General features: G+C 33.3%; 1 protein-coding gene across 12 annotated transcripts in view; it reads left to right on the top strand.

Moving 5' to 3' along the window:
* Positions 1-22,461, top strand: part of MYT1L (myelin transcription factor 1 like) — a 692,774-nt gene that overhangs the window by 91,331 nt on the left and 578,982 nt on the right. For 11 of the 12 annotated variants that reach the window (XM_051976041.1, XM_051976034.1, XM_051976036.1 and 8 more), the window contains exon 3: positions 12,072-12,162. The exons of the other annotated variant lie outside the window; for it this stretch is intronic. The gene's annotated coding sequence lies outside the window, so the exon portion shown is untranslated. The remainder of the gene's footprint in view (positions 1-12,071; positions 12,163-22,461) is intronic. 12 annotated transcript variants of the gene reach the window in all.

Genomic DNA, 22,461 nt, shown 5'->3' with positions numbered 1-22,461 from the left:
AGGTCATTGCTAACTAAATGTTAAATAAATAGTACACAAACAAGCACAGCTCTCTGTAATGATTCCAATGGAAATTTCTTTCCAGGTTGATAGTGAGCATCTCTTTGGGTCTGATCAATTAACTAGTTTTGAATTTATCTGTTTTTATTATTATCTAGCCATAGTCTTTGAATCATGCATTCAGATTAATTTAGTGATTCAAAATCAGTTAAATTGCTAACAATCTCCAGTTAGAAAAAATGCAAGTGTCTAGACAATTGTCTTCATGAAAGTTAATTTGACTTTGAGTCTAGATTGTGGAGGGGAAATACAAAGAATATTTCAGCCCTTGGCCTTTAGAATGTCACAGTAGTGTAGGGTGATGGGATTTCTATGTGTGTACATAAGTGTAATTGAAAGTTCTATTTTCTAGTCATTGTAAAATCGTTATACAAGATATTGAAGAATGGTGTTGACTGAAGCTTAACACTAAACACTTAGGTCAATAAAGCCGGATGTTAAGCTAAGTAGAAGACAGAATATGCTTATTATCACCAGTGTGATAGTCCCAGCTGCTGGACTTCAGGACAGTCCATCTTTACAACAAGAGATCTTTATAACTGACCAATTTGTCAGATCATCCCTTGATATTTTGTGGAATCCTCATAGAAGGGGCCTATTAAACAGAATTAGGTGAATTCAGAAACTTTTTTATTATTAAATTGAGTGGGGGGAAAACAAATTTTTTTCTAGATTGGGGTATAGTCAGAATAAATTTCTTTACTTCTTTCTTCAGGTCATCCTTCTTGGGCTTATATGTCTACACAGATCAAAACTAGAGGTCCAAAATTTGCAAACATTTGGTCAGTTGTGTTTTAAAATGATTTGTAAAACTGTTTATTTCCTTTAGTTTGATTAGTTGTTTGAATTGAATTGACTGATCAATTTTTTTCTTGTTAGAAGTATAGATGACAGGAAGTATGTGAGTGATTTCATTTATATATGGATTTCCAACATGAGCAAATTCCCTTTGCCAATGAAGATTAACATTTTATCAGCAATTTAGTCCAAGATCTGCCTGGAACACCAAGAGGTTACATGTATATATGTTACATATATATTATAAAATTCAGATAATCAGAAACATCACCTAGCCAGAACAAGTACTCTGGATATTTTGGATAATAAAGAAGTCATTCTAATTTTCAATTTTCAGCAGAGTAAGAGAAAGTTTAGAAATCCTGATAGAATAGAGGGAAGTTGGAGTAGTAGAATGGATGGAGTGTAATAAAAATTAAATATTATCCTACCTCTGCTTTTAATTGGATGGGTGATATCAAACAAGTACCCTATGTATATTTTGACAATGTATGAATTTCCAATTCCTAATGGCCTTATGGCTTATTGTCTGGAGAAAACTCCTTCTACCTATGCATATTAGCAACTCCTTTATAATTTAAGGCTTTAGACAAGAGTTCAAAACCTTTACTGTGTTATGAATTCCTTAGGCAGTCTCATGAACTTTAGGAAAATTGTTTTTAAAAACACAAAATAAATTAAAACTTATAGGATTACAAAGGAAACCAATGATCAAAATATTTTTTTAAATTATGGACTTCAGGTTAAGAAGCCCCATCTTTGTAATAATTAAAGGCTAAATGACTTGTACATCATCACAATATCAGCATGTGTCAGTAGCCATAACTTGAACCTAAATCATCCTGTCACCAGAGCTCCCCCTAACCATTTTGTCATCTTCCCTCTCTATTTCCCTTTTATAGATACAGAAACTGAAACATATATAGGCATCTTGTTTGATATCACCCATCCAGTCAAAAGCAGAGCTGGATTAAATTTAGTTTTTATTATACTCTAGTCTATCTATTAATCCAACTTTCCTTCAAAACCTAAAAAATTCTTTTTAGATTTAAATTTTTACTAGACTATGAAAGATCTCTTACAAGAAGACACTCTTCACTGATGATCTTCCCAAAATACCATTTCATTGTATTCTATATAAGGAAATGAAGAATAGCAAAATACTGATAAACTAGAGTACTAAATAGCCATAATTGTCAGGATTATTTTTCCCTATATTAATAATTGAATCGGTGATGAAACAATTTATTAAACATTTGGTGTATATCAGGCACTGACTATATAAAGAAAAAAATGAAACTGTTTCTCCTCTCAAGCATCCTGTATAAGATACATACATATATGTATGTGTATATATATGCATGCATGTATGTATGTAAAGCATTATATATGTGTATATATGTATATCTTGTCTCCCCAATAGAATGTAAGCTTCTTAAGTGCAGAGACAGATATATGTACATACATGTATATGTACATGTGTATATAAGTACATATACATGTGTTGTATAATATAATCATATTGTACACATGTGTGTGCAAACATATACTAAACAAACTTGGGAGGAATAGGACTAGAATTTGAGGGGTAACACATCTGGCAAGGGAAGAATAAACCAAGAAGGGTTTCAAGTAGAAAGTGGTATTTGAACTGAGTCTGGAAAAAAATCAGGTATCCTTAGAGACATATATAAGGAGGATGAGTATATAAGGAAGATGTATAGTCAGTTCAAAGATAAGAAGGTAGAAAATGAAATTCTGTAAGTGAGAAACAGCAAGAAAGTCAATATAATTTGACTCTAAATACATAGTGGGAAGTAATAAGCACTAAGGCTCAGACAGAAGGATTGTAAAGGATTGTAACTACCAAACAGAAGAGTTTATATTGATTCTAGAAGGAACCTAGAGTTGAACAGTGAGAGTGAACATACCTGTGCTAGAGGAAAATCACTTTGGTAATTGAGTGAAGGAGATATGGAAGCAGAAAGACCAATTGAATGGCTCTTATCAATAGCCCAGCTGAGAGATGATGAGGACTTGAATAAGAATGAATGGAAAGAAGAGGGGAGATATAAAAGATATAGTAGAGACCAAAACAATAAGCTCTTGCATCTGGATATGTGGGGTGAGTAAGGGTGAGGTCTATAGATGATACTGAGATTGGAAACTAGGGTGATTGAACAGATGGTGATGCCCTTAACAGAAATAGGGAGATCTGGAAGAGGAAAGGGTTTGGGAAGAAAGATAATGAGTTCCATTTTAGATAACTCAGGATATCCTATTTGAAAATCCAACAGTCAGTTGATACTATAGGATTAGCACACAGTAAAGAAACTAGAAATGAATATATAGATTTGCAGGTCCATTTCAAGAATTAAACCCATGGGAACTTATGAGGGTACCAAAAGCGAATGTATAAGGAGAGAAGAGAGCCCAAAGAAGAACCTCAGCATTTATCCACAGTTAGGGAGCATTACATCTACTATGATCAAGCAAAGAATCTAAGAACGAAAAAATGATCAAAAAAGAGAAGAGATTCAAAAGAGAGTAATATTTCATTATATAACCTTTTAAGGTTTACTAAGTATGTCTATTCTAACATTCAAGGTCCTTTACAATATGTCCCCTACCTTCTTTTCCAATATTATTTCATAAATGTCCTTTCTATATTCTACACACTATCCAAAGGTTTAACCAAATCAACGCTTTTGAGTCTTGACCCATATCCTTGGGCTAAAATGTCCCCTTCTACAGTCTTAGTTTCTTAGATGAATAAATTAACAGATTTTTATTAGATTGGATTTAATTAAATTTGTTAAAATATATCTTTGAGGATGAAGAGATTACTGAAGTACAAAATAAAATGATAATTTCTTTTCCCCTCAATAAACAAACACACACATACATACACACCGAAAGAGAGAGAGAGAGAGAGAGAGAGAGAAACAGTACAAAAAATCCCTAATCAGATTCCTAACACTAGCAAAACAAGATGATCTAATGAGATAAAAGATATCAGACTAGGTTAGAGAGGCAGACTAGGATGATGGATAGTGTGTTCAAATAAGAAAGACCTGGGTTTAAACTTCTATTTTTACTGCTAATTAACTGTGTGACTATGAAGTATCACTCATCATCTCTGAACCTAAGATTTTGGACGATTTTGTTCTGTTTTAATGAAGTCAATAATATCCATAATACCTACTTCACAGAGTTGCTCTAAGACTCAAATGAACTAACAATTTTAAATCACAGCTGAAAATAACATTAATAATATGCTAAGAAATCATTTCTCAATGTAATGACTATATGGCAGTAAGTAAAAAACTAGGAAAGACAAGTTTATAAATACATATGAAAAATTATCTCTAGCAGCTCAATTATTCACTGTTTTTGGATTATCACAGAACTATCAGAATCTAGAGGGAAAAGAACTGGAATAAAAGCAACTAATATCTTTAAACTCAAAGATATGATGAAAAGGTTGGCCAATTGGTGGCAACTAAAGGAGAATATGATAACTTTCAATACACTTAGAGAGCATAAATAGGAGGGAGAAAGATAGAAGAACTAGTTAGTTGGGATAATGGTCTTAAATTCTGAAAAAGAACATTGTGACAGAGTGTCAGAGGAAGATCCCTGACAGGGAGGTCTTTTAGATGATTGAAAAATTTCCCAGAGGAAGAGGAGGTGGGAGCACCATCTCAGGGGATATTAAAATGAGACAACAAAACAGTCAGAACAATTCCCATTGTCATTGGATCAACTTGATAATGGAGTAAATGTTTCTACATCTAATTGCAAAATCTATTTTGAAGGTAGTTTTGCTTATTGATTCAAGGGGGGGGGTATATTCCATTTTAGAAACAGAGTTATAAAAAGAAATGAAAATTTCATTACACCTCCTATAAGAGCACTAAATAAAATGTATGTAGAGTGTCAAATAAAACAAAAATTAATTCAGGAGAAAATTAATTTTAGGTGAGATAGCAAAAAAATATCTTTTTTTCTAAACCAAATTCTGAAGCACTTAGCCTGAAAACAATTAGGTTTGATAAGTTGTAGTATTATCCACTGTAAATGGGAAGTATAGATGATCTTAAGGTATAAGAAAATAAGGAATTGTGATAGTAATATGTGGTTTATGTTTGGCATAATGGATGCTCTATAATGCCACTCACTCTCATTTATAATACTGGAGCAAATCACATTGCTGACAAGTTAACATATTTGCCACTTGGGTGGCTTTGAGAATTTTTGAGAAAAATTTAACTCCTTAAATCTTAGTGGTAGCAACAAAAAAAGTCGTTATTAAATAAGATTCTAACTGACTTATTTGAAAGACAAATCTATTTTGCAAGGAAGTATCCTCCTTAAGAATAGATAGTTTAATTTTTTAAAAAAAAATTATTCTTAGTACCAAACATAAGTATTTTATAAATGCTTATATCCTAATGACTAGAAAGCATGCTTTTATTTCTGTTTGTTTGTTTTTGCAAGGCAATTGGAGTTATATGACTGGCACAGAATCACACAGTTAATATGTGTTGTGTTTGAGTCAGGATTTTAACTCAGGTCCTCCTGACTCCAGGACCAGTGCTCTATCCATTTCATCATCTAGCTGCCCCCCATGCTTTTATTTCTGGAACAAAATCTGAAGTAAAAATGATTAACATATCATTCAGGACAAGAAAGATATTCTATACTCTGAGTCAAATATACCCTGTATCTTATTCCTAAACATGACAGAAGTTGCCACTGATAAAGAGGCAATGTGAAGGATTCTTCCTCAGGAATTCTAAGAAATGTATTTCAATACTTCAAGAGTCTGTGTGGGTACTTCTTCATCTTATCAATGAAAGGTGATCTCATTGAGGAAGATCACAGCTCCTTTATTGCCATGATGAGCAATCTAAAGCAAATATTTATTAATGTGCCTGGTATTGCAATAAGTACTGAGGATATCACACAGAGAGAGAGAGACAGAAAGAGAGACAGAGAGAGAGCAAAACAGACACAGAGATAGACAGAGAGATAGAGACACAAAGAGATACAGAGATAGAGACAGAGACAGAAAAAGACAGAACGAGAATCATGGTGCCTGCCCTCAAGAAATTCACATTCTTATGGGAAAAAAAAGGAAATAAACACAAAAAGATAAAGAGAATATTAATGGTAGACAATTTCAAAAAAATACCACTAGCAGTGAGAGCAACTGGAACAAACTTTGGGTAGAAAATAGGTCATCATGAGTTGCTCTGTCTGAGAAAAAAAAAAAACATAATCACCCAGCAGTCAAATTCTGTTTCCAGAATTATTGATATAGATTGGTAAGGAATGTCTAAGTAAATTTGGTTCAACTTCTACATTTTGTATAAGAAAGAACTGAGACCCAGAGATGTTGGGTAAGTTGCCCAAACTCTTATAGGTAGTAATTACCAAAGATAAAAGTAGAACTCAGATCTTCTGTTCTGGAGAGAGTATATTTTTAAATATATGATAGTAAAATTTTCTGAACTTAATTCATCTAGTCTAAAGCCAGTAGACAAAGTTTTTCACGGAGCCTATACTTACTCATAGCCTCTTTAGCTTGAAAGAACTTTTCAAATTTGTGTTCTTTCAATATACTTTTGGAGATCACAAATTCACCTCCACATCAAGATAAGGCATCACAGAGTAGAGCTATAATAGCTGTGAGATGATTAAGATTACTGTCAGGAGGAGAAATTACTCATGCATATAAAATATTTGAATAAAAAACAAATGGCACTAAGATATTGAGCTAGGTTTCCTGGCACAATGGAGATTTCCTAGAAAGTATAATGATTCATAGAATGTTGAAGCCAGAAGAAACCTCAGAGGCCATCTAACCCAATACATACCTTATCTAGAAGATGATCCTCTAGATCATCTTCAATAAAGTCATCTAACCTTTTCTTGGCTACCTTCTATAAACAGGAACCCACTATCTTACAAGCCAGCTAATTCAACTTTTTCTTTTCTTTTCTTGATTCTTTTTCCATGATAAACATTTATGTATTAGTCTAACTCTGATAGAAATCTGTATATATAACAAAGTATAGTTATATTATAGTGATTGCATCTGAATGTGCTTTAACAATTCCTATTTCTAGCTTTCTATTGTAAAAAAAATTTTTTTCTCCTATTTCCTTAGCCATGAGAAAAAAAATTCTTTCTTCAGTGGTTATAGATAGAAAGATAGATAGATAGATAAACAAATATGTATATGTTATATTTTAATATACTTCCCTCATCTGATAGATATATATATAGATATATATATATATCCCTATTAAATTATATCTTAATAAATATGGTTGAATTTTAGAAAAGTGCAGGAGACAAATCTAGCATGTATCTGATTTCCAAGATCAGAATTGAATTGGACTGATCATAGTCATGAAAGTTATTTTATCATGTATTTGTTCCTTTATCCAGGAAATTATGTAATCATGCTAATGAAGATTTTCTCTTTAGAGAAACACAAGGTTTATACATTATAATTTTTATCTAATTGTTTACTATCTGTGGTTTATTTATTATTTACATATATAAAATGTTTCAGGAGTGCCAAAAGTGCTGATTCAAGCTTTAGCTATTAAAGTCTAATAATTTACTGGGATATCCTATAATACAGGGATGCCTTACATATAGTACATATAATATATGTTATATATTTGAAGTAATATATAACATATTACTTACATATTATCATAATAATAATATTGATAGGGGAGGCACTGTAATTTTATCCTTAGCAAAAGTAAGAACATAGGCTCCAAATTTTGTGTGTTATAGACACATTTCTTAGTATAGTGAAGCTTTAGGTTCTCCTTCTCAATGTTTGAAACTCCAGAAAATAAAATATATAATTTTACAAAGGAAACCAGTTAGAGTGAAATACAGGGATCAAACTAATGAAAAAATTAGTTTATTATCATATAATGAGAATCCCAGAGTTAGAGGGTGCATTTTGGACATTGGACTACCTGAGTTCAGGTCCCACCTCTGACACATACTATCTCTGAATTAAAGAAAATTACTGTTCTACATAAATAAAGGTATTTTCTCTTAGCAGATGTAGCTCCAAAAAGGAAATCACAAGTTAAAGCAAAATGTTGTTGTTGATGATGATGATGATGCAAAAGCAGATGCTAAAATATGAATTAGCTATAAAACTGAAGTTTAAAAACACTCTTCTTGATTGAAGTAGACTACATCAAAACCAGAGGCCTATGGAAAGTTTTATTATATCCCTGCAAATAAGGCCACCACTTGAAGCAAGTTTCTTTTTTTCCCTTTAGGGAACCCCATATTTCCCCATAGCATCTAGGACAAGTCTGGATGGTTTCCAACGTTGTAGAAATCAGGGAAAAAGCCTGTAGGGACATGTCCTCTATCTTAAGTACATAAACACCTACATTAGTCATACCATTATTAAAAAAATATATAGTCATAAAAATATAGACTCCCCTACCAGGTGCCCAGGATCATCATTATACCTTTGTCTCCATTCTATGGTGCCCTACCTAGATCTGCCTTCTGGGAAGCATCCATGCTTTGAAGCTTGATTAGCCTGAAATACCCACCCAAATGTTCCAGCATTGTACTCTTTTCAGTTCTTCTCTTTGCTATCTCTGTATCCCTCTCTGTTCTTTTTTTATTATAAAGTCTTTGAGAGCCGTTTCTGTGTCACAGAGCTATCTCCAGAATTATATGACTAAAACTTTGACCTAAGATGGAAATATTGGAGATGCCCTTCAGTCTGACAGTTCTTTACCTTCACAGAAGAATATGTCTCTCTCTTACCTAAGTTAGGGTTCATTCCATGGAGATCTTGTGCCCCATAACCAGCTTCATGACATTAATAAATCTGTTCCCAGGGCCATGGGTAAAGAAACTATAGATGAACACATCCTCTCTTTATGAAACTGAGTGCATCAGGAAGGGAGGGGATGTGGACAAGCTACCAAATTTTCCAGCAACACATTAGCAGGGCAAACTATCCCTTGCGTTGACCCCACACTCTTCAATTAGATTTGCAAGTATATATAGGAATCAGGACAATAATTCCCATTTATTACTGCAAGCTGTGTCAATCTGTCTTATCTTAAAGCAATACCTTGCACTAGTAAGAACTTAAGGTCTTTTTCATTTATTCATTTCAGTTCAAACATTCATTTCATTTATTCTTATCTGTAACACTTTTTATACATTCTTTGTAAATACTAAACACTAAATTAATGCTTGTTGAATTTCAATTCAGTGCAAGTTAAAATATTAATGGTTGATAATATTTTTATCATACTTTCTCCCCCTAACTAATGCCTTAACTTAAAGCAGTGAGGACTCTTAAAAGTGTAGAAATATTGGGAGGAGGCATTAGAGCCCTCAAGCACTTGGAAATCTCCTTCTTTTGCCCTGGGTCTGATTTGAAAGTAAAGTCTCAAGAGCTTTTAACTCCCAGAAAAAAGGTGGTAGATAATCAGGGACCAGACTGTTTCAAACAAAACAGTCCATCTTAGAATAGGTATTAGATATTCCCTAATAAAAACCATGAAATTTTTACTTGGAATACAGTGTGCAATTTAGGACTGAAGACTGAGAATAAAAAAAGCGCAGAGATACAACATACTCAAGACACAAAGGCAGAAAAATGAATAGTGATTGTTAGTTTAGCAGAGTGATGAAAGCAAATTGGAGTGAGCTGATGATGAGCTAAATCATCTTTTGTAAGTCTGAAGCATAAGATTTATTTGGGTATTTAAGAGTAAAAGTCTTTACCAGAAAAACGAAGTGTGTATAACAGGTGCTTAATGAATGTTTGTTGACTATCTATAAAGGGACTTAAAGGTATAAAATAACTGTACCCATTACTTAGATAATAAGAAGAATGAAGATTTGGATTCAAACCTTCTGATCAAAATCCAGTGCTCTTTGTACTTCATAATGCTAAAATAGCAGATTTTCTTCCTTAAATTCATTTTTTGCCCAGAATTCCAAATATTTTATATTAATTACTTTCAAATTCCATGCTCTGTAATAGAATATAACCTAATTATTGTTCTATATGAGACACCATAATAGGATTATATAATCCCTGAAGCATATGATCCATAAAATAAATTATTAATAAAAAATAACATATTAACGATATCTTACCAGAAGAAAAAGTTTGCCCCTTTTAGCTTTTGTCAATTTCTTGTTCAGTATTTTTCAATCATTTCCTCATATGGGATGGAAAATAACTGCCTAGATTCTGAGTTTCAATCTAACTGTGAGGTTCAGCTGTAGATGCCATTATCTCACAAATTAAATCCAAAATTATTGGAGGAAAAGCAATGAGGAAGATAACCTTATTCGGTAAATTAACATGACTTTTTTAAAATTTTATTTTCCAGACCAAAAAAGTCTCATTTATATTCTGGCTTTTAGTAATGTGTAGTAATAGAAGGCTATGTATTTAGAAAGAGAGAGACATCTTTGCAGATTATACAATGATTTTTTTCTTCATGCTCACAATTCCAAATTTGAATGGAAATGTTCCTTCAAAATATTGATTGCTTGATTTTCACAACTTTCCAATTTAGCAACATCTTATAATCTTTAACCAACCATTGTCCATAAATTTCACTCCTATATACAATACATTGTTCTGTAATCCCAGATACTAGTTTTCAAGTACTTAATTTTTTTTTGTCTAGAGACACAGAAAACAATTCTTGGTTATGAATGGTAAAAGTATAGATGTCTAAGTTTAAATTGCATAGAGTCTAACGAATAGTCACTACTTTATAACTAAGCAAGATCTGTTATCACAAAAGGTGGTATCTGCTAGTGACCAACTTATGGATGATTAGATTCTCTGTACATTATCAGGCTGCTTCTCAGATAGCAGACATGATCTTTCACTAGGACCATCTTGCTAGAACCTGCTGGAACCTAGATTTTATGAATAGAGTCAGAAGGACATTAAACATACTTGCAAAAAATATAGTTTCACAAAATAATTGAAGGGAAAACAAGTCTATAGAAAACTGTGTAAGATGCAATTAAATCAGTTAATAGCAGAGGTGTATATATGAAACTGGGAGAACAAATACATGAAAATTGGAACAGATCTGTAAGTATTTTTATTCAGCAATTTATGTTTTGTAGTTGAGAAAAGCAGAGGCACCATATTTGAAAAGCATTATAGTATGTAAGGGGGTAGATATGGCAATAAAGATAAAGATGGAAAGAACAGCTGGACCTGACCAAGTATACAGAGAAAAAAAATTCTTGCAATAACTTAATGAATTGTGAAAGCATAGAGTTATAATTTTCAAGATATAAAAAAGTAAAGATACTGAATAATTGGAAAGATCTCAGAGAAGACAAAAGAAAAAAAGGCATAGGGAAAAACCTTAATATCAATTTGCTATCTTCTCAGTTTTATATAATATTTATAAAAATAATCTACACACATATATAGAAGATATCATTGATGAAAATATAAGTATTTTTCATAATTTTCTATAATATCATAACTTCATGAGTAATACCTTTGACTGATGAAGAGCATAGAGAATATGAGCTCATATGTTTATTGTTAGTTGACTATTAATTAAAAGTATTTTGTCTAGTAAATACAATTTTAAAGACTTTTGTCCAACAAGGTATTAGTCATCTACATGTCAAGATCATCTCAGGTTCCGTAGTGGTTGAAACTAGAACTTTAAGATTTTTTTAACATTCTAATATTAATCAAGTCATTAAGCAGAGATATCTAAGTTTATAAGATTGGTTTCCTAATATCATGGGATAGGTTCTATTCAGAGTTCATTTAGAATATCTTTTGCAGCTGACAAATCCCTATAAATACTCTTGTTTGAGTAAAGCATTTTATTCATTTCACCAATATCTAGAATACTACAAAGGGCTTGTTTGCTGAAATATATGATGGCTCAAAATAGATCTATCAACATACAAAATAAAAACCAAATTGTTAAGTAATATTTCTTGATGAACAATCCCTTGAATTACTTCATGATTAACTTTACTAATGGCCAACACTGAAGATGGGCAATAAGTTGGATATACAATTGAAAAAGAGTGAGCTGGATTTCATTTGAGAAATTGTATAGCATAAATAATTCTAATTTATTCTCTAGTGTAAAAACCTACTTTTTAAAATACTAATGTTCTTCTAGTGGTGCTATATGGGAGAAAAACATGGAATGCTACAATCTTTGAGCAATCAAAATTGTGGATGACCTAAGGAACAGTGAAGAGACAGTGTATGTAAGTAGACTCAATATATTATCAATATTACTTGCATGCAAAAATGGTATAAAAGACAACATCCACAAAAAGCAGATGAGATGTCATATAGCAAGAGAAGGGAATACCCAATAGTTTATTCCAAGTGCTCCATGGCTACTCATAGAATATTTGTTTGTTTTTAATGATGGAGGAGGAGTGAGATCAAATATTTATTAAGTAACTATTATGAATCAAACACTATATTGACCACCCTACAAATATTATCACATTTGAGTGTCACAACAACCCTGGGAGGTAGGGTACTATTATCATCTCAATTTTTTAATTCTTTTTTTCTTTTTGTATTAAAATGTTTTATTTTCAAAATGAAAGCATGGATAATTTTTCAATACTGAGCCTTGCAAAACCTTGTGTTCCAAATTTTTCCCCTCCTTCCTCTCCCCTCTCCCCTAAATGGCAAGTAAAATCCAATATATGTTAAACATGTTAAAATATATATAACATCTCAAGGGGCAGCTAGCTGGTATAGTGGATAGAGCACCAGCCCTAAAGTCAGGAGGACCTGAGTTCAAATCTGACCTCAGACATTTAATACTTCCTAGCTTTGTGACCCTGGGCAAGTCACTTAACCTCAATTTCCTCAGCAAATATATACATACATATATATATATATATATATATATATATATGTGTGTGTGTGTGTGTGTGTGTGTGTGTGTGTGTGTGTGTGTGTGTGTATTGAAATTGAGATTACATATATATATATATGTAATCTCAATTTCACAGTTAAGGAAACTAAAGTAGACATTGGTTAAATAAATGACTTGCTCAGGATTAGAGTGACTAAGGCCTAATTTGAACTCGAGTCTTTTTTACTCTAAGTCTAGCACTTTATTACACTACATAATTGTCTCAGAAAATAGCTACTTCTAGTGAGGTTAGATGGTCTTTATTGCAGAGTGAATGGTAGAACATGCATAAAAATCATCCCATAAATAAAAAAATAGATTCCAGTTTGTATCATTGGAAGAGGGTTACCTATATCTAATGCAGTCACAATACTTAGCTTAAAAAGTCCAAGTTCTCCCATTGCATCCCAGGGCCATTTCCAATCCTCTTGATCTATATTTTGCCATTGAACCTGAATGGTTCTGGAGGGTAAACTGAGGCAGGTGGCTTTGTACAGCCCTCCCTCATTAAATGCAATTAATTTTCATGTCATACATCATCTCCTTGATGTCATGGTCCTTTTCAAGAATGAAGGACAAATAACAGTGACTTCTATTCCTTTTCCCTTCTCTTTGGTATAAGTACTCTTTAACTTCTTCCTTAGCAATTAATTGTCTCTTATTTGACTCTATCACTTAATGACTTTCACTCTGATCTTCAAGTGTCATTGGAATGAAGAGAACTCAAAAATCTATATCTCCAGCACCAACACTTCTAACTGCATGATGGACCTCTCCATTTAGACATCCTATTAATGCCTCAAACATAACATATTTAAAATCAAATTTATCATCCATTCCACCAAACTTCCTTATCTTTCTGGCTTCCTTTTATGTAGGAAATGGTACCACTATTCTAAGTATATACTTTTATAGCCAATTTTGACTCTTTACTCTAAGTCATCCCAATTGTAATGAGAAAAGTGACATGGAGTCAGAGAACCTAGATTTTAATTTTGGCTGTGCTGCTTATATTACTGTGACCTTGGACAAGTAACAACCTTTCTCAATTTGTTACATCATCAAAATGAGGACATTGATGCAATGATTTATAAAAACCTTTCTAACTCTAAATCTATGATCTTTTCCTCTTATAGTCATTCACCACTCTAAAGCTCAATCTAATCTAATAATTTTGCCATTTGTATTGATTATATCTTCATAATGTCTCCTTGAATCTGTCCTCTCTTTTCCATTCCCATTCCCATTGACCTAGTTCAGGCCTTAGTAATTTTCATTCTGACTCCTATTAATCACCTTCCCTTCTTCTCTCCTCAATCTAGTTTTCTTGATCACACTACCCTTGGGTCAGAAACTTTCAGTTTCTCCTCCTTTCTAACTGTATAAACTCCTTATCCTAATCAAGATTCTCCCAAAACTCTCTCTCATCTACTTTTCTAGTTTTATTTTATACTACTACCCTTCATGCATTCTATGATCTATTCAAACCAGACTATCCAATATTCCCCACCCATTCTCACCCTTGTATTCTTACTCACATTCTTCATTTACTTAGGATGCCATCTGCTTTATCCCTCCACCTCGAAGCTCAGCTCCAATGCCACCTCCTTCATAAAGCTTTGCTTGCAATGTGTTGTGACTAAATAAAGCACAGATACCAAGCATCATTGGCCTGAAAATTGTGCTCCTTTTTGATCAGCACATGGAACTTGGTAGTAAAAGCATTCTGATAGCATTTGACTTCCATATATGTATATAATATATGATCACCTGATTTCTATATTGGAAATTTGGACTCCTTGAGATCTCCAAGGTCCCTTCCAACTATGTAATTCTCTGAAAATTAGTAATATTTTTGACATTACAAATATTCAATTAGAAATATTGCTCAATGCTGCAAAGCTTTTCTACCCAAATCATTAAGATGCTACTTTTTGGAAAAGAAAATTCTGAGGAAAGCATTTTTCTAAAAATCCAGTTAAAAAGTATAATATTAAATAGTTTCATAGCAATTTAAGCTTCTAGTAATAAAATATATTGTCCTTCCTGTGACTATATTTAGATCAGTATCTATATTACAGACATATTCTTAGATTTCAGCAACCTTTGGGCAAAGTATCTCAAAATGGCCATGAAAGCTAAAAAGAAAAATATCAGTTAGATAATATTACAATTAGGTGAATTCAGAATCATCCAAGTGGCTGATTCCAAGGAGTGATATTTAAAGGGCTCATATTCATTTTGAAGGATGTCTTTAATAGTAATGTTCCCTTGCTCTTATTCTGTCCTTTGTGTTTATTGGTGACACAAATGAAGCCTGCTTCTGTGGAAGTCAAGAAATTGACAGGGATAGATAAATTGTCAGTCAACAGAAATGGGATTACAAAAGATCTTAATAAAGCAAAAATTATGAAACAAATCTAACAAGATAAAGTATACCAGGGATAAATGTAAAATGAATATACACAGCTTTAAAAAAATCTGTTGCACAAGAAAAAAAAGTGGGAGATATAACTAAATAACATCTCCATAAGCCAAGTGATGCAAAAAGGAAAAAAAAATAAAATAAGACTTAAAACAAGTTTAGATGGTAGGAATCAAGTGGAATTATCATGGAGAAAATAGAACTGAGGACAAGTTGAAAAGAAAGTTGAAAAAGAAAGCGTATAAAATATAAGAATTCCAAGTTAGAATTTTCCTTTTTGTATTCATTCATTCATTTCATTCTACAATAACATTATTGAATATCTATCTTTCTAGCACATTCTACTAGGTTCTTCAGATATTTTATTCAGATAAGATTCAGTGCTACCTTCATTGAACTCATTCAACTTGTAGTCTCAAAGTAGAGACTTAAGACACAAACACAGATTACCTTAATGATCAATATTATCTTGCAATTTCTTGAGAAAGATATACAACAAAATGTGTGATAATTACTTAGTCAGGAAGATTTGAATTCATATTCTACTTCAAACTCCTACTGTGTGATAGTGGACAAATTATTTAATTCATTTAACATTTTTTCATTGGTAAAGAAAGGGATGATGGAAGTTAGACTGAAGTTCCCCTCTACCTCAACATCTTTGATCTGTTATCAATTTGAAGATAAAGGAAAAACTAGGGGAGGTTCATGGAAAAGGTAGCATGCGAATTGGACTTTAAATGATCATTGAAAATTCAGTATGCAAAGAGCATAAAAGATAACTATCAGTGTAAAGTACAATGTGAGAGTTAGGGAAGGACATATCTAAGGGAAAGAGTTTGTACCTGTTTAGTGAAAAGTCATTAACTTAGGTATTTCATTAAATATGTAAACCATATTTTTGGCGGGGGTTGTGGCCTTTTTAAAGATCTTTCTATTACCTTGTAGTGTAGGATGCTTTATTTTCCAATAAAGAAGTTCATAACACTAAATTATCACTTTTTATAGAAAATATAATTTGGTAATAGAAACACGTGCAACATTCTTAAGTCTGTATAGCAAATCAAGAACAGAGCTCAAAGTAACAGCTAGATGTTCTAGTTCTTTCTGGTATCATACTGTGTTATTTTTTTCATCTCCAAGTTAGACTGAAATTATTAGTTCACATACCAATATTAATCTACTTTAAGTAGCTCCATTCAATCATAATTATAACTAATACACAAATGCATTTTCATAAAAACAGCTTTTTAATTAATTAATAAGAAAACAGCTATTCTTTGCCTACTCTGGGTCCCATTACTAGAATTTGTTATATTATAACCCCAGATAGAAAATGTACCAGTTATGTGATCTACTTTCAGATTTTTCTTCTCTAACCTCTTTTGTATTGCTATTGTTTGTAGTGATGGTACTCTTTTTAAAGGGGAGGTATCATAAACAGGGAATAAAGAAAGTTACAAATATTGTTAGCCAATATGAATATCATGGAGACAGAATTGTCCTATTGATAATTTAATTTTTGGCCTTTAAATAAGTTTGGAGAGGGTGAATTTTAGTATATAAATATAAAGGAAAGCAGATACATAGATAGATAGATAGAAGGTAGATGATAGATCAGCTAGATAATGTTACAGTTAGATATATAGGTATATAATGCAACTTTAGCAATCTTAGATATGACTAAAAACCAAAAAGTAATTTTAAAAAAGGCCTTAGTAGCCCAGATTGATGTTAGAATCATAAATTGGACAGCACCTTAAAATTCATCTAATCCAATCCCTCTCTCACCCCACCTCCATTTTACAGTTAAGAAAAATGATATAGAACACAAAAAAGCAAGTTACACAGGTGGTAACAGCTAGAATTCAAACCTTTCCTTCCTACTTAAGTCTATTTCTATTACACTATACTGTCATCTACCATTTTCCTCCATCATATTACAAGAAGCATGTTCTAGAGCTCAGTTACATAATTTATGCAAGAGAGACTATTATCAGATTATTTTTTAAACTCATATACCAAAGTTGAACCATTTTGATTACATGGAAAATTATCCACAATAGAGCACTGAACTTGGAATTAGGCATAACTGCACTCACATCTCAGATATTCACTAGCTGTGTGATCCAGAACAAATCATTTAACAATGCTCTCCCTGTTTTTTTTTTTTAATTTGTAAAAATGAGGGAGTTCAATAGAAAGTTCCTTCCAAGCTCTAAAATCTTTAGTCTTGAATTTAGGAGACTATAACTAGCAAATTAGAAGAGAGTGTATTGGTGAAGTAATAGGGATAATTAATGTCTAATAATAAGGAAAAAGAAAAGTATAGAAAAAAGATAAAAAGAATTCAAAAACTGATGGCAGGTTAGCATCATTTAGTGCAGAAGAAAATAGTCTAGCACCTCTTTAGACTCTGAGGACATGGCTTCTGTTATAATCTTTCTACTAACTCAATCAATAAATGTTTAAGCTCCTATTTCATGAAAAGCACTGAGGTTGGTAGAAATATAAAATTTATATAAATGTACAATATCTGCTCTCATAGAATTCACAATCTACTATAGCAGTAATGTCAATATTGACTTAGGAAACTACAAATTAACATTATTTGTATTAGTTTCCTCATTTGCAAAATGAACTGGAGAAAAAAATGATAAACCAACCTAGTTTCTTTGACAAGAAAACCCCAAATGGAGTCATGAAGAGTCAGACATGATTGACAGATTGAACAAGAAGAATAGTGAAGGTTTTATTGTATTTTTATTTATTTCATTAAAAATTTTCCAGTAACATTTTAATCCAGTTCTAGTAGCATTTGATTTCTAGTCTCTCTGTACTAGAGTAAAACAAGATAAAGGTTTTCATGTTTTCTTACTCTTTTGCTTCTCTTTCTACTTATCTGACCATTCTTCAGTCTTGTTACTAGTTCCTCATATAGAACTTGTCTCATAAAGGTGGAGTTTCCCCAAGGCTCTGTCTTAGGCCCTCTACTCTTTTCTTTTTATACTTTCTCAGTAGCTTCATGGATTCCCATGGGTTTAATTATCATTTCTCTGCCAATGACTCCCAAATCTATATATTTAGCTCTAGTCTCTTTCCTGGGCTCCAGTTCATCATCAGCAATTATCTTTTGGACATTTCAAACTACATGTTCTGGAGATCTTTCAACCTCAACATAGCTAAAATAGAACTCATTCTTTTCCCTAAATACAACCTTCTTCCAAATTAACCTTTTTTTTTCCTATTTTAGGCAGCATCATTCAATCAGTCCTTTGGGTTCAAAACCTTGACGTTAACCTCAACTTATCACTTTCTAACATCATATATTCAATAAGTTGCCAAATCTTATAATTTCCATCTCCAAAATATCTCTACTTCTCTTCTCATAGAGCCACCACTTTAGTCTTGGCTATATTATTTTAACTTCTTAATTGTTCTTCCTATCTCAAGTCTCTCCTTGAACTCCACCTTAACCTCCATGTAGTTGCTAAAGTTATTTCCTTAATTACTGATCAACTGTGTCACTCCCCTATTCAATATATTACAATGGCTTTTTTCTTGGAAACCAAATATAAACTCCTCTGTTTAATTTTTGAAGCCCTTCACACCATGACCTCCTCAATCTATCTTTTGGGATTCCCTGTACATTCCTCTTCTCATGTTCTCCCTGCTCCTCCTCCAGCACTACAGTAGCTGTCCTTGAGAGTAGACACATGGCACAAACTTCCTGCTTCCCCTGCCATAACACTACCCCACCAAGGCTTTTATCCATCTCTTTCTCTTTCTCCCTGCTTCTCTATCTCTCTCTGTTTCTCTCTCTGTCTCTAGTCTGTATCTTGTCTCTCCCTCTCCCTCCCTTTCTCACTCTCTCCCTTTCTTCCTCCTCTTCCCCCTCTCCTTTTCCTCTCTTCTCCTCTCCCCGTCCCCCTCTCTCTTCTCATTTCTCCCCCTCTCCCCTTTCGCCCTCTTCCTTCTCATTTCTCTCCCTTTCCTCCTTTCCCTCTCCCCCTCTCCCTCCCTCCTTCCCCCTCTTTACTTCCCCTATTCTTCTCCCTTCTCTCTTTCCCTCTCCCTTCTCCCTCTTCCCCTCTCTCTCACTATTCTCCCTCTTCCCCTCTCCCCTCTGTCCCTTCCCCTCTCTCCCTCCCTCTCTTTCCTCTCTTTCTCCCTCCCTCTCCCCCTCCTCCTCTTCCTCTTTCCCTTTCCTTCTCTACTTCCCCCTTTCTCATTCCTCTCTTCCCCTCTTCCTTCTCCCTCCCCCTCTCCCTTTTCTTCTCTCCCCCTCCTCCTCCTCTCCCTCCCCCCCACCTCTCTTCTCCAGGATACAATTGCATTTCTGACTACAAATTTTAATCTGAAGGGAAAATCTTGCAAAATCTAATTATCTGTCTCCACCAAAGGACTTCTCTTTCTCAACACAGATTCTCTGTCTGGACTCATTCCTCAATGTTTAACATATACCCTTAATGTTCTCCCACCATATTCTCCTTCACTCCTTTTACTGATGAAGAGGTGACCCTTCTTTCCAAGGAGAATCCTTTTACATGAAATCTTTTCCAGTCCTCATCTCTTTCAGCTGCTTTTGACAGTACTAATTACCATCTCATACTGGATACTCTCTCCTTTCTAAGTTTCCGTACGTTATTCATTTTTGGTTCTTCTCCTACCTGTCTGTTCCTTCTAATCCTGTTAACACACAATAACTGTCCCCTAAAGTTCTGTCCCGAAAGCTCTTCTTTTTTCTCTTTATACAACTCTCACTTGGTGATTTCATCAGTCCCATGCATTTAATTATCATACATTTGCAGATGATTCGCATATTATATATCCAGCCCTAGTACTAACAACTTTCCAGTTACTCAGGCTCACAAATTTAGAGTCATTCTTGAATCCTCTCTCACAGTCATACACCATAATCAATTTTAAATCTTTTTGTTTCTACTTTCATTCTCTCCATTCATACAGGCACCACCCTAGTTTATGTTCTCATTTTAATTAGATTTTTGAAATAGTCTTCTAATTGGTCTTTCTAACTAGTTTCTTCCCACTTCAATCTATCTTTCTCTACTTAACTGACAAAGTGAGTTAAGTACAGGTCTGACTTTGTTATCCTTCCACTCTACTCCCCCCATCCCCATTCAATAAGCTTCAGTGGCTCTCTATTATATCCAGGGTCAAACATTAAGTCTTCTGTTAGTATTTCAAATGCTTCATAGCCTTGTACCTCCTTCTTCCCTTTCCAATCTTCTCTCATTTTGGTCTCTTCCAGGTACTTCATGATTCAGATATATTGGTCTATTTGTTTTTCTACTCCATGTCATGACTATGTCTTTGAATTGTCTGGAACCCCATTCCTGGAATATTCTATTCCTTTACTGACACTTCTTAGCTTCTCCAGAATCCTCCAAGAATCAGCTCAGATCGTCCTTTGGCCACACATAGATCTGTCTCAATCTCTTTTCTACCTTTACACAAACATATTAAACGTAAATATGATTTCTTCCATTAAAATGTGAGCTCCTTTAGAACAAGAACTGTTTTTTTCTCATTTATATCCTGAGCACTTTCTATGGTCTTATATGTTTGTACAACATAGTAAGGCTATAAAAGGTGTTTATTGATTGACTAACTCTAGGATATAGCCAAACTGGTCCTTTTTCTGTTTTTCACATACAAAATTCCATCTGCTTTTTCCATGACTTTTGATTGACTGTTCCTATGACTGGAATGTACATTCTCTTCATCTTATACCACCTAAAATTCCCCTCTTAAGACATAGTTCAAGTACTATTTTTGCATGAGTCCTTTCATAATCCTATCAACTGCTAATGAGTTTTCCTTTACACTACCTTTTATTTAATTGCTTTGAATTAATTTTTTAATATTTATTCTGTATATAGATACATGGTTCTTGCTATCTTCTCCCATGGAATGTAAATTTCTTGCAAGTAGAGATGATTTCATTTATTAATACTACACATCTAGAAGTAGAGATATAAAACAAAAATTTATGACTATGAACATAAAACGGGTCATTCTATTGTTAAGTTTTCTGCATCACTAACTAAAGATCAGCTACTAGAAGGAACCAAACTTTGAAACATTTTATCTTTTTGGAGAGAAATATTCAAAAAAAATTCATTTGTTTTCCTGTCTTCTTAAACACATGCTACTTCTTAAAAATTTTTATATCCCTACTTCTAGATTTGTATATTAATAAAAAGATTAAACTCAATTTCATTAACCCAAAATCTTCGTGGATAAGGGAAAGAACTGGATAGCATATGCATCCTTCTCAAAGTTCTGCTTTATTTAGGGTTCATTGTTTGAACTTCTAGTACTGCTTCAAGGTGTGAAAACCCAGTCCACACAGCTGTGCTAGGCTGTGTCATGCAACAGAGGGCTATGAGGCTTTATGATGTTTGTTGCTCCCAGCTGTGCATTCCCATAGTAGGAAAAGCTGGATTAAGACCTAAGGTGGTAAAGCCAAGCACATGTGCTTTAGAGGATGCAATTGGACTAAGGAGCTTAAGAGCATCTGTATGTAGTACATGTAATAAACATTTGACATTTGTCAGATGCTTAAAGCTGAATGAATCTGCTGAAAGATTATTTTGTATATCCAGTTGTCATTTAGTAATAAGATGATTACTTAGAATAGTATTTGTGGAAATGCTGCTCTTTGCCCACTGCTTGGTTCCTATTATCCAAGATATCTCTTTATAAATTTAAACTCCAAATGTGATATAGAATGTGTTTCATCATAATATGGTATCATTAATATATCCTTTATAATATCTATATTTTGAGATTACATTTAGCAAACATTTATTACATGATTACTATAGCCACAGCAATGGGCCAGGTGACAGAGAAGATATAATTCTTACCTTCATCTTATAGAGCAACTGACAGTCTAGGAAGAAAATAAGACAAATAACACGTATTTGGATATTAGTAGGACTGACTGGAAAACTTGTGAACAGAGAAATTGATGGCAGAGTAGTTAAGATAATGAACTGCTAATCTATTGTGCTCTGCACAGTTGGGTTTAAATCCCAACTAGTTCATTCCTCTGTCAGGTAGACGGCACAGTAGATAGCGTGCTAAACCTGATGTCGAGTTCAAATCTGGATTCAGACATTTACTAGCTATGTGACTGGGCAAGTTCTTAAGCCTCTTTACCTCATTTTCTCATCT

This window comes from Antechinus flavipes, chromosome 2, assembly GCF_016432865.1.
Source record: "Antechinus flavipes isolate AdamAnt ecotype Samford, QLD, Australia chromosome 2, AdamAnt_v2, whole genome shotgun sequence".
Taxonomy (NCBI): Eukaryota; Metazoa; Chordata; class Mammalia; order Dasyuromorphia; family Dasyuridae; genus Antechinus; species Antechinus flavipes.
This window is presented reverse-complemented; position numbering and strand designations above follow the sequence as displayed.